Source organism: Heptranchias perlo, unplaced genomic scaffold (assembly GCF_035084215.1).
Source record: "Heptranchias perlo isolate sHepPer1 unplaced genomic scaffold, sHepPer1.hap1 HAP1_SCAFFOLD_129, whole genome shotgun sequence".
NCBI classification, from domain to species: domain Eukaryota; kingdom Metazoa; phylum Chordata; class Chondrichthyes; order Hexanchiformes; family Hexanchidae; genus Heptranchias; species Heptranchias perlo.
The window spans coordinates 428141-444402 of record NW_027138527.1 but is presented as its reverse complement, the minus strand read 5'-3'; the positions used below and the strand labels follow the sequence as shown (position 1 = coordinate 444402).

The window sequence follows — 16262 nt, the reverse complement described above, 5'->3', positions numbered from 1 at the left end:
CACTCAGAGGATTGTGAATATTTGGAATTCTCTACCTCAAAACGGCTGTGGATGCTCAGTCGTTGAGTATATTCAAGACTGAGATGGATAGATTTTTGGACTCTCGGGGAAATTGAGGGATATGAGGATCGGGCGGGAAAGTGGAGTTGAGATCAAAGATCAGCTATGATCTGATTAAATGGTGCAGTCGGGTCGAGGGGCCGTTTGGCCTACTCCTGCTCCTAGTTCTTATAATCAGGGGACACAGATTTAAGATAATTGGCAAAAGAACCAGATGGGGAGATGAAGAGATTTTTTTTTTACGTGGTGAGTTGTTATGATCTGGAATGCACTGTCTGAAAGGGCGGTGGAAGCAGATTCAATAGTAACTTTCAACAGGGAATTGGATAAATACGTGAAAAGGAAAAATCTGTCGGGCTATGGGGAAAGAGCAGGGTAGAGGGACTAATTGTATCGTCCTTTCAAAGAGCCGACACAGGCACAATGGGCCAAATGGCCTCCTTCTGTGCTGTAACATATTATGATATGTAACAGGCAGTGAAAGTGACAGAAGACGAGTGCAGCAGTAAGTGTGAAGCTTACAGAAAGTGTTCGTAATAAGTAAGACTTTTAATTCATGACGACTGAATACCCATGGCCTTGTTCATACTGGGACAGATGAACTGGAATGTGTTCTCACTGTGTTTGTTGAAACAGGCCAGAATGGCAGGCTGACACATGTGAATGTTCACTACAGTGTCAACAGTGGAGTCAACAAGGGAAGAGGCCATACTGGATTTAGTAATCAGTAAGGAACCAGAATTAGTTAACAGTCTGATGGTAAGGGACTATCTTGCAAATCGTGACCACAATATAATTTAATATTAGGTTTGAGAGGGAGAAGGGAGAGTCACAATACAATATTGTCAATTAAAGTGAGGCAAACATGGAAGGGATGAGAAAGGAATGAACTGCAGTAAACTGGGCTGAACAAACATTGGGAAGTAATCCACAAAGCATTTGGTGCTACACAAAACCAGCAGATACCCCAAAGAGGCAAAAACTCCACATGAGTATTGAAACAACCATAGTCAACAAATGAGGTAAGAGACAGTATTAAACTAAAAGAAAAGGAGGACTCAAATGGAAGGGAATGTGAAAATCCCGCAGACTGGGAGAGCTGTAAAAAAAGCTGCAAACAGATACAAAGAAAGTAATAAGAGGCATTCAAAGGGAATATGGAAAATAAAACTTGCCAGGGATATCAAAACTAAGAGCAAAAGTTGTTATAAAGACCCAAGTGAGAGTGTGGCGATGGCCAGTGGAGGCCTGTTAAAGACCGATCAAGGTGAGATTATAATGGATAACAAGTAAATGGCAGACTTGTTGAATAAGTACCTTGCATCCATTGTCACTGTGAAGCAAGAGGACAAAATACACACGATACAAGAGAACCTAAAAGTAAGTCAAGGGAAGGAACTTAGTGGAGAAAATAACGTGACTGAAGATAGAAAAATCTCCACCCCACGGTATTAAAAGAAATAGGTATGGAAATTGCAGATGCCATATTCATAATTTTCTAAAACTGTCTAGATTCGGGAATTGTGCCTTTGGATTCGAAAATTCTAAATGCTATCCCACTATCTAAGGAGAGAGGGAGAGGCAGCGAGAGAGAGAGAGAGAAGCCAGGTAATTAAAGAACTGTCTGTTTAACATCAATTGTGAAGAAGTTACTGGAATCTATCATCGGACTGATACTGTTCCAAGTCCTCAGTCACCCTGATCAACCAGAGTTAGCATTGATTTGTAGAGGATAGGTTATGACTGACTCATTTGGTTGAATATTTTGAGGAAGTTACTAGCATAGTGGATAGGGGAGTGTCTATGCATGTTGTCTATATAGACTTCCAGAAGGAATTTGTTACGGTTCCGCACAGATTCACTAGATTCTATCAGGGCTTAAAGGGTCAAATTGTGAGGACAGGTTGCATAAACTTGGCTTGTACTCCCTGGAGTGTGGAAGGTTGAGCGGTGGTCTAGGCGAGGTGCTCAAGATGATAAATGGATTTGAAACGGTTGATAGAGAAACTAATACATCTGGTGGGGGAATCCAGAACATCTTAAAATAAAAGGTTGGCCTTTTAGGAGTGATACGAAGACACATTGAGGTGCACAAATTTATGAGGGGCCCGGATAGAGGAGATATGAAGTACCTGTTTCCCCTAGCGGAGAGTTCAAAAACTAGAGGATATAGATTTAAGCTGATTGGCAGAAGGATGAGAGGGGACATGAGGGAAAACTTTTTTATGTAGAGGCAGGGACATAAGAACATAAGAACATAAGAAATAGGAGCAGGAGGAGGCCAATCGGCCCCTCGAGCCTGCTCCGCCATTCAATAAGATCATGGCTGATCTGATCCTAACCACAAATCTAAATTCATGTCCAATTTCCTGCCCGCTCCCCGTAACCCCTAATTCCCTTTACTTCTAGGAAACTGTCGATTTCTGTTTTAAATTTATTAAATGATGTAGCTTCCACAGCTTCCTGGGGCAGCAAATTCCACAGACCTACCACCCTCTGAGTGAAGAAGTTTCTCCTCATCTCAGTTTTGAAAGAGCAGCCCCTTATTCTAAGATTATGTCCCCTAGTTCTAGTTTCACCCATCCTTGGGAACATCCTTACCGCATCCACCCGATCAAGCCCCTTCACAATCTTATATGTTTCAATAAGATCGCCTCTCATTCTTCTGAACTACAATGAGTAGAGTCCCAATCTACTCAACCTCTCCTCATATGTCCGCCCCCTCATCTCCGGGATTAACCGAATGAACCTTCTTTGTACTGCCTCGAGAGCAAGTATGTCTTTTCTTAAGTATGGAGACCAAAACTGTATGCAGTATTCCAGGTGCGGTCTCACCAATACCTTATATAACTGCAGCAATACCTCCCTGTTTTTATATTCTATCCCCCGAGTAATGAAAGCCAACATTCCGTTGGCCTTCTTGATCACCTGCTGCACCTGCATACTAACTTTTTGATCTTCTTGCACTAGGACCCCCAGATCCCTTTGTACTGCAGTACTTTCCAGTTTCTCGCCATTAAGATAATAACTTGCTCTCTGATTTTTCCTGACCCTCAACTCTTTCTAATAAGTACATTGTCTTGCACCTAAAGTGCTGTAAGCTGCAGGGCTACGGAACGGGTGCTGGAAGGTGGGATTAGAATGGGCACTTGGTTGTTCTTCAAGCTGGCGTAGACACGATGGGCTGAATGGCCCCCTTCTCTGCTGTATCTTTTCTATGGTTCTATGGTTTCATGGTCTGAATATATCGAAAAGAGTTCACACTGAATGTTTCATGGTCTGAATATATGGATAGGAGTTTACACTGAATGTTTCATGGTCTGAATATATGGATAGGAGTATACATTGAATGTTTCAGGGTCTGAATATATAGAGAGGAGTTTACACTGAATGTTTCAAGGTCTGAATATATCGATAGGAGTTTACACTGAATGTTTCATGGTCTGAATATATAGATAGGAGTTTACACTGAATGTTTCATGGTCTGAATATATCGATAGGAGTTTACACTGAATGTTTCATTGTCTGAATATATAGATAGGAGTTTACACTGAATGTTTCATGATCTGAATATACAGATAGGAGTTTACACTGAATGTTTCATGGTCTGAATATATCGATAGGAGGTTACACTGAATGTTTCATGGTCTTTTGGATATAAATTGGAACCAACGCCTCTTGTACTGAGATCTGACAGATTGTTACCCTGGCAACAGAGGAAATCACTCAACGAAAATAACTGAGACGGAAATAACAAAAACCACTATCGTGTTGAGAGTTTAGTTCAGATGAAGATTAACCCTGAACATTCAGACACTTTTTCTAACCATGAAGCATGTGATTCCAATAACGGATTTTTTACACCACAAGACCTGATACTGGGGATTTACTAAATTCACCATCAGTTTGAGCTCGAGAGAACATTAAGCAGCACCGCATCTACAGAAGGATATGGATAAAACAGTCACATTATTAAAACAGACCCTGTCTGCTCTGAAATTTTGATTGTCTTAATCACTCTAAACCTGTAACTGTTAACAGTGACCATTTCAATTACTGCCACAATACTGAATTTGATGGTGAAACATCTGATTGTCACGTTCTTTATACATCTGGAATGTTACAAAATTTGAATAAACGACATTTCTGCAAACTCCAGTTAGTGTTTAAAGGGCTGAAAGACGGTGTTTATATTTCCTGCTAAAAACAGGTTCCTATAACAAGAATATAAGAAATCGCAGCAGGAGTAGGCCATACGGCTCCTCAAGCCTGATCCACCATTCAATATCATCATGGCTCATCTTCAATCTCAACTCCACTTTCCCGCCCGATTCCCATTTCCCTTGATTCCCCTCGAGTCCAAAAATCTATCGAACTCAGCCTTGAATACATTCAATGACTGAGCATCCACAGCCCTCTGGGCTAGTGAATTCCAATGATTCACAACCCTGTGAGTGAAGAAATTCCTTCTCATCTCAGTCCTAAATGGCTGATCCCTTATCCTGAGACTACACTCCCGCGTTCTCTATTCTCCGGCCAGAGGAAACAGACTCTCAGCCTCTACCCTGTCAAGCCCCCTCAGAATCTTATGTTTCAATTAGATCACCTCTCATTCTTCTAAACTCCAGAGAGTATTGGCCCATTCTACTCAATCTCGCCTCATCGGACAGCCCTGTCATCCCAGGAATCAATCTAGTGAAACTTCATTGCACCCCAGCTGAGACAAGTATACCCTTCCTTAGATAAGGAGACCAATACTGTACACAGTACTCCAGGTGCGGTCTCACCAAAGCCCTGTACAATTGCAGCAAGACTTTCTTATTCTTGTACTCCAACCCTCTTGCAATAATCAGGTGATTGTGTTGAAAGAGCACGGAAATGAATCTGGATTGTATGGGGAAAAACATCGCTCTCAGTTTAATAAAAAGAACCCTCAGCAGAGACCGCGAGCTGGATCTGGTGATCATCCAGAACATTATTCTGACAAAACACAAAATAATCAATTGGAAGAAATTTTACAAATCAATATTAGAATACAATTTACGTATTATTTTATCACCAGTTTATATTTAAATTATCATTTAATTCAACTGCAATTGTAAAATCCAGGAATAGGTTTACTGATGGGAAATAACATTTGGTGAAACCCAGTATCCAGTTCAGAATTGTAAGATGATTGATTTTGATAGTTGGATATGAAATATATTTGAATTCAGTAAAACTGTCTGGTACTACATTAACACACAGTGTTTTATTGATATTATGGGGGCCATAAAAGTGGGTTCTTTCTGAGTTGGTGTTGGGGGCGGGGAGAGACTGTATATCTGCAAGGCTCTGCCTCAGACTGGAGTCACCTCTTAAATCAAACCCCTTTCACTCTAAAACACACACAAGATTGATTTGTCACTGTGTGCTGAAAGCACAGAATGCATTGTGAACCGAGTGGGAACGTGAGGGGAGGGGAAAAAGCCAGTGCACAGAGCGGAAGTGCTCTGAGAGACCTGGAATAAAAGGATAGGTTAATCGGGCTAAGTGAATTAATAATACAGCATCTAAATGGATTTTAGAAAAAAAAGTTCCTTAATATAATGGACGGGCAGCAGAGACCCATTGCCTGTAACTTCTATGCCATGTGGGAACTTCAGGACTCTTCATGTGTTCTGGAGGGCCACGTGTGCAGGAAATGCCTCCAGTTGCTCGAGCTGAAGCTGAGGGTTTCTGAGCTTGAGGGGCAGCTGGACTCACTGCAGAGCATAAGGGAGGCAGAAGGTTTCCTGGATCGTCCGTTCCAGGAGGTGGTCACCACACATCCACAGAGAGTTCGGGATAGCAAGTGGGTGGCCATCCGAAAGGGCAGCAAGAGTCAGGCAGTGCAGGAATCTGCTGGGTGTGTGGCACTCTCAAACCAGTATTCAGCACTGAATACCAGTGAGGGTGACGACACCTCGAAGGAGTGCAGTCCTGAGCCTAGCACAATGGGGCAAAGGACTGCACGGGGGGGGGGGGGGGTGGGGGGCAGAGTGAAGTGTAGAAATGCAATAGTCATAGGGAATTTGATAGTCAGGGGGACACACAGGCGTTTCTGTAAACCGATGACATGAGTCCTGGATGGTGTGTTGCCCCCCTGGTGCCAGGGTAAAGGACATCACAGAGAGGGTGCATAACAGTCTGAGGAGGGAAGGGGAACAGCCAGAAGTCGTGGTCCATTTGGGAACCAACGACACAGGAAAGGAAAGGGATGAGTCCGGCGGCTCGAGTTTCAGGAGCTAGGGAGGAAGTTAAAAAGCAGGACCTCAAAGTTAGTAATCTCTGGATTACTCCCAGTGCCACGTGCTAGTGAGTATAGGAATAGGAAGATAAGGCAGGTTAATGCACGGCTAGAGACATGGTGCAAGAGGGAGGGCTTCAGATTGTTGGGGCATTGGGACCTGTTACAGAAGGACAGGGTGCACCTCAACAGAGCTGGGACTAATGTCCTCGCGGGGAGGTTCCATAGTGCTGTCGGGGTAGGGGGGGTTTAAACAAATTTGGTAGGGGGATGGGCACCAGAATGCAGCATTAGAAAGGAGGAACAAGGTGCACAGAGGATTGGGAGAGACAGATAGCACTAGAGTAAGAAGTAGTACAGGATTACGGAGATCAGACTAATAGAGAATATGAGAAGGTCTACGCTAGGCTTACAGTGCATGTGTGTAAATGCATGAAGCATGGTAAATAAGGTTGGTGAGCTGCAGGTGCAAATCGCCATATGGAATATGATGTCATGGCGATAACGGAGATCTGACTCGAAAAAAGGCAGGATTGGTTGCTAAATATTCCTGGATACAAAGTGTTCAAGAAAGATAGGGAAGGAAAAAACGGAGGGTGGGGTGCGGTGGCAGTATTGATTAAGGAGAATATTGCAGTGCTGGAGAGAGAGGATGTCTGGCAACCAGTAACCAGTGGTGTTCCACAGGGGTCGGTGCTGGGTCCCCAACTCTTTACAATCTATATTAACGATTTGGAGGAGGGGACCGAGTGCAACATATCAAAATTTGCAGATGATACAAAGATGGGAGGGAAAGTAGAGAGTGAGGAGGACATAAAAAACCTGCAAGGGGTTATAGACAGGCTGGGTGAGTGGGCGGAGATTTGGCAGATGCAATATAATATTGGAAAATGTGAGGTTATGCACTTTGGCAGGAAAAATCAGAGAGCAAGTTATTTTCTTAATGGCGAGAGACTGGAAAGTACTGCAGTACAAAGGGATCTGGGGGTCCTGGTGCAAGAAAATCAAAAAGTTGGTATGCAGGTGCAGCAGGTGATCAAGAAAGCCAACGGAATGTTGGCTTTTATTGTTAGCGGGATAGAATATAAAAACAAGGAGGTATTGCTGCAGTTATATAAGGTATTGGTGAGACCGCACCTGGAATACTGCATACAGTTTTGTTCTCCATACTTAAGAAAAGACATACTTGCTCTCGAGGCAGTACAAAGAAGGTTCACTCGGTTAATCCCGGGGATGAGGGGGCGGACATATGAGGAGAGGTTGAGTAGATTGGGACTCTACTCATTGGAGTTCAGAAGAATGAGAGGCGATCTTATTGAAACATATAAGATTGTGAAGGGTCTTGATCGGGTGGATGCAGTAAGGATGTTCCCAAAGATGGGTGAAACTAGAACAAGGGGGCATAATCTTAGAATAAGGGGCTGCTCTTTCAAAACTGAGATGAGGAGAAACTTCTTCACTCAGAGGGTGGTAGGTCTGTGGAATTTGCTGCCCCAGGAAGCTGTGGAAGCTACATCATTAGATAAATTTAAAACAGAAATAGACAGTTTCCTAGAAGTAAAGGGAATTAGGGGTTATGGGGAGCGGGCAGGAAATTGGACATGAAGCTGAGTTCGGATCGGTCAATGCCCTGTGGCTGGTGGAGAGGGCCCAGGGGCTATGTGGCCGGGTCCTGCTCCGACTTCTTGTGTTCTTTAGATTTGTGGTTGGGATCAGATCAGCCATGATCTTATTGAATGGCGGAGCAGGCTCGAGGGGCCGATTGGCCTACTCCTGCTCCAATTTCTTATGTTCTTATGTTCTTATGTCCTGGAGGGGTCAAGGACAGAATCTATTTGGATCGAGTTAAGAAATAATAGAGGTGCCATTACACTACTGGGTGTATTCTATAGGCCACCAACTAGTGGGAAGGATACAGAGGAGCAAATTTGCAGGGAAGTTACAGAGAGGCAGAAGAACTATAGAGTAGTGATTATCGGGGACTTCAACTTCCCAATATAGACTGGGTGAGTAAGAGTGTAAAGGGCAAAGAGGGGGAGGAATTTCTGAAGTGTGTTCAAGAAAACTTTCTTGATCATTATGTTTCCGGCCCAGAGGAAGGGGGGCATTGCTGGATCTGGTTCTGGGGAATGAGGTGGAGCAAGTGTCAGTGGGGGAGCATTCAGGAAATAGTGATCATAGTGTCATAACATTTAAATTAGTTATAGAAAAAGACAAGGAACAATCTAAAGTAAAAATACTTAATTGGAGAAGGGCCAATTTCAGTGGGTTGACATCGGATCTGGTCTGGGTAAATTGGAATCAAAGATTGACAGGCAAAACTGTAATCGAACAATGGGTGGCCTTTAAAGAGGAGATGGTTCAAGTACATTCCCACGAGGGCAACTAAAGCCAGATCTCCCTGGATGACGAAAGAGATAGAGAGTAAGATGAAGCAGAAAAAGGGGGCGTATGATAGATGTCAGGTTGATAATATAAGTGAGAATCAGGCTGAATATATAAAGTAGAGAGGAGAAGTGAAAAAGGAAATAAGAGGGGCAAAGGGAGAGTATGAGAATAGACTGGCAACTAACATAAAAGGGAATCCAAAAGTCTTCTACAGGCAGATAATAGTAAACGGGTAGTAAGAGGAGGATGGGGCCGATTAGGGACCAAAAAGGAGATCTATGCATGGCGGCAGAGGGCATGGCTGAGGTACTAAATGGGTACTTTGCATCTGTCTTTATCAAGGAAGAAGATGCTGCCAAAGTCATAGTAAAAGGGGAGGTCGTTGAGATACTGGATGAGCTAAAAATTGATAAAGAGGAGGTACTGGAAAGGCTAGCTGTGCTTAAAGTTGATAAGTCACCCGGTCCAGATGGGATGCATCCTAGGTTGCTGAGGGAAGTAAGTGTGGAAATTGCAAAGGTGCTGCTGGCCGTAATCTTCCAATCCTCCTTAGTTACGGGATTGGAGAATTGCAAATGTTACACCCTTGTTCAAAAAAGCGTAAGGATAAACCTGGCAATTACAGGCCAGTCAACCTCGGTGGTGGGGGAGATTTTAGAAACGATAATCCGGGACAAAATTATAGTCACTTGGAAAAGTGTAGATTAGTAAAGGAAAGCCCGCATGGATTTGTTAAAGGCAAATTGTCTTCAACTAACATGATTGAGTTTCTTGATGAGGTAACAAAGAGGGTTGATGGAATCATAGAAATTTACAGCACAGAAGGAGGCCATTCAGCCCATTGTGTCCGTGCCAGCTGAGAAAGAGCCATCCAGCCTAATCCCACTATCCAGCTCTTGGTCCGTATCCCTGTAGGTTACGGCACTTCAAGGGCACATCCAAACACTTTTTAAATGAGTTGAGGGTTTCTTCCACTACCACCCTTTCAGGCAGTGAGTTCCAGACCCCCACCACCCTCTGGGTGAAACATTTCTCCTTAGCTCCCCTCTAATCCTTCTACCAATTTCTTTAAATCTATGCCCCCTGGTTATTGACTCCTCTGCTAAGGGAAATAGGTCCTTCCTATCCACTTATAATCTTATACACCTCAATTAAATCTCCTGTCAGTCCCCTCTGTTCCAAAGAAAATAACCCCAGCCTATGCAACCTATCGCTAAGATTCTCCAGTCCTGGCAACGCCTTCGTAAATCTCCTCTGTACCCTCTCTAGTGTAATCATATCTTTCGTATAATGTGGTGACCACAAATGTACACAGTACTCAAGCTATGGCCTAACTAATGTTTTATACATTTCTAGCATAACCTCCCTGCTATTATATTCTCTGCCTCGGTTAATAAAGGTAAGTATCAAGTTTGCCTTCTTAACCACCTTATGTACCTGACCTGTTACCTTCAGGGATCTGTGGGCATGCACTCCAACGTTTCTCTACATCTCTCAGCATCCTCCCATTTATTGTGTACTTCCTTGCCTCATTTGATCTCCCCAATTGCATTACCTCACACTTCTCCAAATTGAATTCCACTTGCCACCTTTCTGCGCACCTGACCAGTCCATTGATATCTTCCTGCATTTTACAGCTCTCCTCCTCACCATCAACCACATGGCCAATTTTTGTGTCATCTGCAAACATCTTAATCATGCCCCCTACATTTAAGTCTAAATCCTTGATATATACCACAAAAAGGAATGGACCTCGTACTGAGCCCCGCAGGACTCCACTGGAAAAAGCCTTCCAGTCACAAAAACACCCGTCGACCATTACCCTTTGCTTCCTGCCACTGAGCCAATTTTGGACCCAACTTGCCACTTTCCCTTGGATCCCATGCGCTTTTACTTTCCTGACCAGTCTGCCATGTGGGACCTTGTCAAATGTCTTTGCGAAAATCCATGTAGACTACATCAATTGCGCTACCCTCATCGATCTTTCTTGTTACGGCCTCAAAAAATTCAATCAAGTTAGTCAGACACGACCTTCCCTGAACAAATTCATGCTGACTCTCCTTGATTAATCCGTGCTTTTCCAAATGATGATTAATATTGTCCCTCAGAATTGATTCCAATAATTTGCCCACCACCGCGGTTAGGCTGACTGGCTTATAATTACTCGGTCTATCCATTTCTCCCTTTTTAAACAACGGTACAACATTAGCAGTCCCCCAATCCTCCGGCACCACGCCTGTATCCAGTGAGGATTGGAAAATGATGGTCTGAGCCTCCGTTATTTCCTCCCTTCGCTGGGCCTGGCGATCTATCTACTTTCAAAGTTGCTAATCCCTTTTATATTTCCTCCCTCACTATGTTTACCCCATCCAATATTTCACACTCCTCCCCCTTAACTACAATCTCTGCATCGTCCCCCTCTTTTGTGAAGACAGATGCAAAGTATTCATTGAGAACCGTACCCACATTTTCCACCTCCACACAAAGGTTACCTTTTTGGTCTCTAATAGGCCCTACTCTTTCCTTAGTTACCCTATTGCTCTTTATGTATTTATAAAACATCTTTGGGCTTTCCTTGATTTTACTTGCCAATATTCTTTCATGCCATCCCATTGCTTTCCTAATTTCCTTTTTAATTTCACCCCTGCACTTTCGATACTCCTCTCGGCTTTCTGCAGTATTGAGCTTTCGGCTTTCTGCAGTATTGAGCTTTTGGCTTTCTGCAGTATTGAGCTTCCCTTTTTTGCCTTATCCTAACCTGTATGCTCCTTGACACCCAGGGGGCTCTAGATTTGTGAGTGCCACCCTTTTTATGTGGGAACGTATTTGCTCTGAACCCTCACTATCTCCTCCTTGAATGCTTCCCATTGCTCTGACTCTGATTGACCTTGAAGTAACTGTTTCCAGTCCACTTTTGCTAAATCACTTCTCAGCTTAGTAAAATTGGTTTTCCCCCAATTGAAAACTTGTACTCCTATTCTATCTTTGTCCTTTTCCATAACTGCTCTAAATCTAACTGAGTTATGAGGAAGGCAATGCAGTTGATGTTGTGTATCTGGACTTTCAAAAGGTGTTTGATAAAATGCCACATCATAGGCTTATCAGCAAAATTGAAGCCCATGGAATAAAAGGGGCAGTGGCAGCATGGATAGGAAATTGGCTAAGTGACAGGAAACAGAGAGCAGTGGTGAACGGTTGTTTTTAGGACTGGAAGAAGATATACAGTGGTGTTCCCCAGGGTCGGTGCTGGGACAACTGCTTTTCTTGATGTATATTAATGACTTGGACTTGGATGTTCAGGGTACAATTTCAAAATTTGCAGATGACACAAAACTTGGAAGTGTAGTAAACAGTGAGGAGGATAGTGATAGACTTTAAGAGAATATAAACAGGCTGGTGGAATGGGCGGACGCATAACAGATGAAATTTAATGCAGAGAAGTGCGAAGTGATATATTTTGGCAGGAAGAACGAGGAGAGGCAATATGAACTAACTGGTACAATTCTAACACGGGTGCAGGAACAGAGCAGGGGGTATATGTGTACAAATCTTTGGTGGCAGGACAGGTTGAGAAAGTGGTTAAAAAAGCATATGGAATCCTGGGCTTTCGTCACAAATGACATCCTCTATGACTGTGACCGTGGTAAACTATCTCTCCTCATCCTTCTCGACCTGTCTACAACCTTTGACACGCTGACCTCACCATCCTCCTCCAATGCCCCTCCTCCATCGTCCAGCTGGTTGGGACTGCGCTTATCTGGTTCCATTCTTATCTATCCTGTCGTAGCCAGAGAATCACCTGCAATGGCTGCTCTTCCCGCTCCCGCACCGTTAACTCTCGAGTCCCCCGAGGATCTATCATTGACCCCATCTCTATCCTCATCTACATACTGCCCCTCAGCAACATCATCCGAAAACACATCAGATTACACATGTACACTGACGACACCCAGTTCTACCTCACCAGCACCTCCCTCAACACCTTCACTGTCTCTCATTTGTCACATTGCTTGTCCGCAGTACTGGATGAGCAAAAATTTGCTCCAACTAAATATTGGGAAGACTGAAGCCATTGTCTTTGGTCCCCGCTGCAAACTCCATTCCCTAGCCATCGACTCCATCCCTCTCCCTGGCCACTGTCTGAGGATGAACCAGACTGTTCACAACCTTGGCGACCTGAGATGAGTTTCTGACCACATTTCTGCTCCATCACCAAGACCGCCCACTTCCACCTCTGTAACATCGCCCGTCTCTGCCCCGGCTCAGCTCATCTGCTGCTGAAACCCTAGTCCATGCATTTGTTACCTCCAGGCTCTACTATTCCAATACTCTCCTGCCCGGCCTCCCATTTTCCAGCCTCATCAGCTCATCCAAAACTCTGCTGCCCGTATCTGAACTCGCACCAAGTCCCGTTCACCCATCACCCCCTATGCTCACTGACCTACATTGGCTTCCGGTCCTGGAATGCCTCGATTTTAAAATTCTCATCCTTGTTTTCAAATACCTCCTTGACCCTCACCCCTTCCTATCTCTGTAACCGCCTCCAGCCCTACAACCAATGTTCCCTCTAATTTTTTTTGACCATGTGCGGAATGAATTTGGTTTTGTGCACCGATATAAAGGCCGTGTGCACCACCGTAAAAAAAAATCACAACTTTAAATACAAATCTTTTTAGAAAACATTATCCAGGGTATGTAACAAACAGATCAATTTACAAAATAATGGATAATTGTAACAATTTAACGTTATATTGGCTGATAAATTTATATAATTTATGAAAAGGGTTTAAGTTTCATTCGGATTGAGCAGACCAGTCTCACTATATTTTAAAAATCTGATGGGAACGATTCCAATCAGCAATTTTTTTTGAATCAGCTTAATGACTCTGATTCAAACAGAAATGAATTGTTTGCAATCAGAATTTTTAAATTGAGTCAGAAATACAAAACATCTGTCAAATCAGTCAGTGTGAATTTGGGGAGGGGCAACAGTTTAATTAAAGATTTCCGCCCCGCCCCATTGAATCCTCAGCAGGGTTTAAACAAATATTGCATTACAGTTGTACATCTTGCAGGTCTCATTTATTCTGGCTGCCTCTGTGTAAGGCAGGGAGCAGTTTGTTCATGAGGAACCTGAACTGAGGGAGGCAACAGACAAAGATAAAAAGTGACAATCCTTCGGGCAACTGAGGACTTTTGGATAGTGATTGTATAAAACAATTTAAATCAACTTCATTGTTGTGATTACAATGTACCAATGTGATTGGAAAGTATATTTTAGCACAATCGTAGAAGGATCCTTAATAACAGACGATCTGTCAGAATAACTTAATTTGTAAATATGAAATATAGAGATCGATAAACAATTATTACAATATGCCGGGTAATTTGGGTTCATTTGTAGTTTACTTCAGAAGCTAACATTGAATAGGATGGTGACAAAAACTGTGAATTGCACTAATCGTAGACTCCCTTCAATGTTATTTGCTACCAATGCCTTAAATATGTTTGTCCTCAGACTAAAGTAATAGTTCTCCACAATTCGCACTGGAGGTGAAAAGCTTTCATTTAATTGAACACATCTCCTCATTAAATCTTTACTGATTCCTCGTATGCTCAAGTTTTCTGATTGGAAACTCAAGTCAGTTATATCGTGAAGGGACGGAAATGTGTGTATTTATTTATCCAATATACATATGTTTACACTTTTGGTCAAGTTAGTATATAATTTTATAATATCTATAAATATTTACACTTTTTCTTCTATATCTATAAACTTTAACACTATTTCTTCGATGGATATAAACTTTTACACAATTTCTTCTATATCTCTAAACGTTTATACTATTTCTTCTATATCTATAAACTTTTATATTATTTCTTCTTTATCTTTAAACTTTTATACAATTTCTTCTATAGCTATAAACTTTTACACTATTTCTAAAATATCTATAAACTTTTACACTATTTCTTCTGTATCTATAAACGTTTACACCATTTCTTCCATATCCATCTAAACTTTTACACCATTTCTTCTATATCTAAACTTTTACACTATTTCTTCTATATTTATAAACATTTACACTATTTCTTCTATATACATAAACTTTTACACCATTTCTTCTATATTTGAACTTTTACACTATTTCTTCTATATCTACATGCTTTTACACTATTTCTTCTATATCGATAAACTTTCACACTATTTCCTCTGTATCTATAAACTTTTACACTATTTCTTCTGTATCCCTAAACTTTTACATTATTGTGTATCTATAAACTTTTACACTATTTCTTCTATATCTATCTAAACATTTACACTATTCTATATCTATAAACTTTCACACTATTTCTTCCATATATATAAACATTTACACCATTTCTTCTGTATCTATAAACTTTGACACTATTTCTTCTATATCCATCTAAACTTTCACACCATTTCTATATCTATAAACTTTTACACTATTTCTTCTATATCTATAAACTTTTACACTATTCTACATCTATAAACTCTTATAATATTTCTTCTATATCGACAAACTTTTACATTATTTCTTCTATATCGATAAACTTTTACATTTTTCTTCTATATCTAAAGTTTTACACTATTTCTTCGTTATCCGTCTAAACTTTTACATATATCTATTGATCTATATCTATCTCTCCATCGGACAGTACACTATTTGTGGAGACCCGTCTCTGAGCAGCTGCACCACTGACCCACACCAGACGCCGACATCTGCAGGACAACACTCCAATCCAACCGAACTTTAACTCCCGCCCTTGCTACAAAGTGATTGGTAGCTGACGTCACCTCAGCAGCATCCCCACCAGAGAGCACTGGTTCAGTGCGCGAACGGAATGATGACGTGCGCGGCACACAACAAACTGCTGCGCAGCCGCGCCCACCGCAGTTAAGGTGGAACAGTGCCTGCAACCCTCCGAGCTTTCTGCGCTATTCCAATTCTGGACTCTTGCCCATCCCCCGATTTCCATCCCTCCCACATTGGCAGCCGTGCCTTCAGCTGCCGGGACCCCAAGCTCTGGAATTCCATCCCGAAATCTCTCCACCTCCCTCTCCTCCTTTAAGATGCTCCTCAAAACCTACCTCATTGACCAGGCTTTTGGTCATTTGTCCCAATATATCCTTAGAATCATCGAATCATAGAAGTTTACAACATGGAAACAGGCCCTTCGGCCCAACATGTCCATGTCGCCCAGTTTATACCACTAAGCTAGTCACAATTGCCTGCACTTGGCCCATATCCCTCCATACCCATCTTACCCATGTAACTGTCCAAATGCTTTTTAAAAGACAAAATTGTACCCGCCTCTACTACTGCCTCTGGCAGCTCGTTCCAGACACTCACCACCCTTTGAGTATAACCGCCGCCCCTACTCACCGCCACCTTCTGCACCTCCACCATGGTCCGGAACCGCCGCTCCAAGGTCTGGAACCGCCGCTCCACGACCTGGATCCGATCCTTCGCCGGCGCCGGCATCGCAACTCGCCGCGGGGGCGGCCGCGATCACAAAATGGCCG

At 42.6% G+C, this 16262-nt stretch overlaps 1 protein-coding gene across 4 annotated transcripts in view; it reads right to left on the bottom strand.

Moving 5' to 3' along the window:
* The window catches only part of LOC137308327 (NACHT, LRR and PYD domains-containing protein 3-like), a 94287-nt gene extending 78025 nt beyond the window's left edge, over positions 1–16262 (bottom strand). For all 4 annotated transcript variants that reach the window (XM_067977121.1, XM_067977123.1, XM_067977122.1 and 1 more), the window contains exon 1: positions 16123–16262. The gene's annotated coding sequence lies outside the window, so the exon portion shown is untranslated. The remainder of the gene's footprint in view (positions 1–16122) is intronic.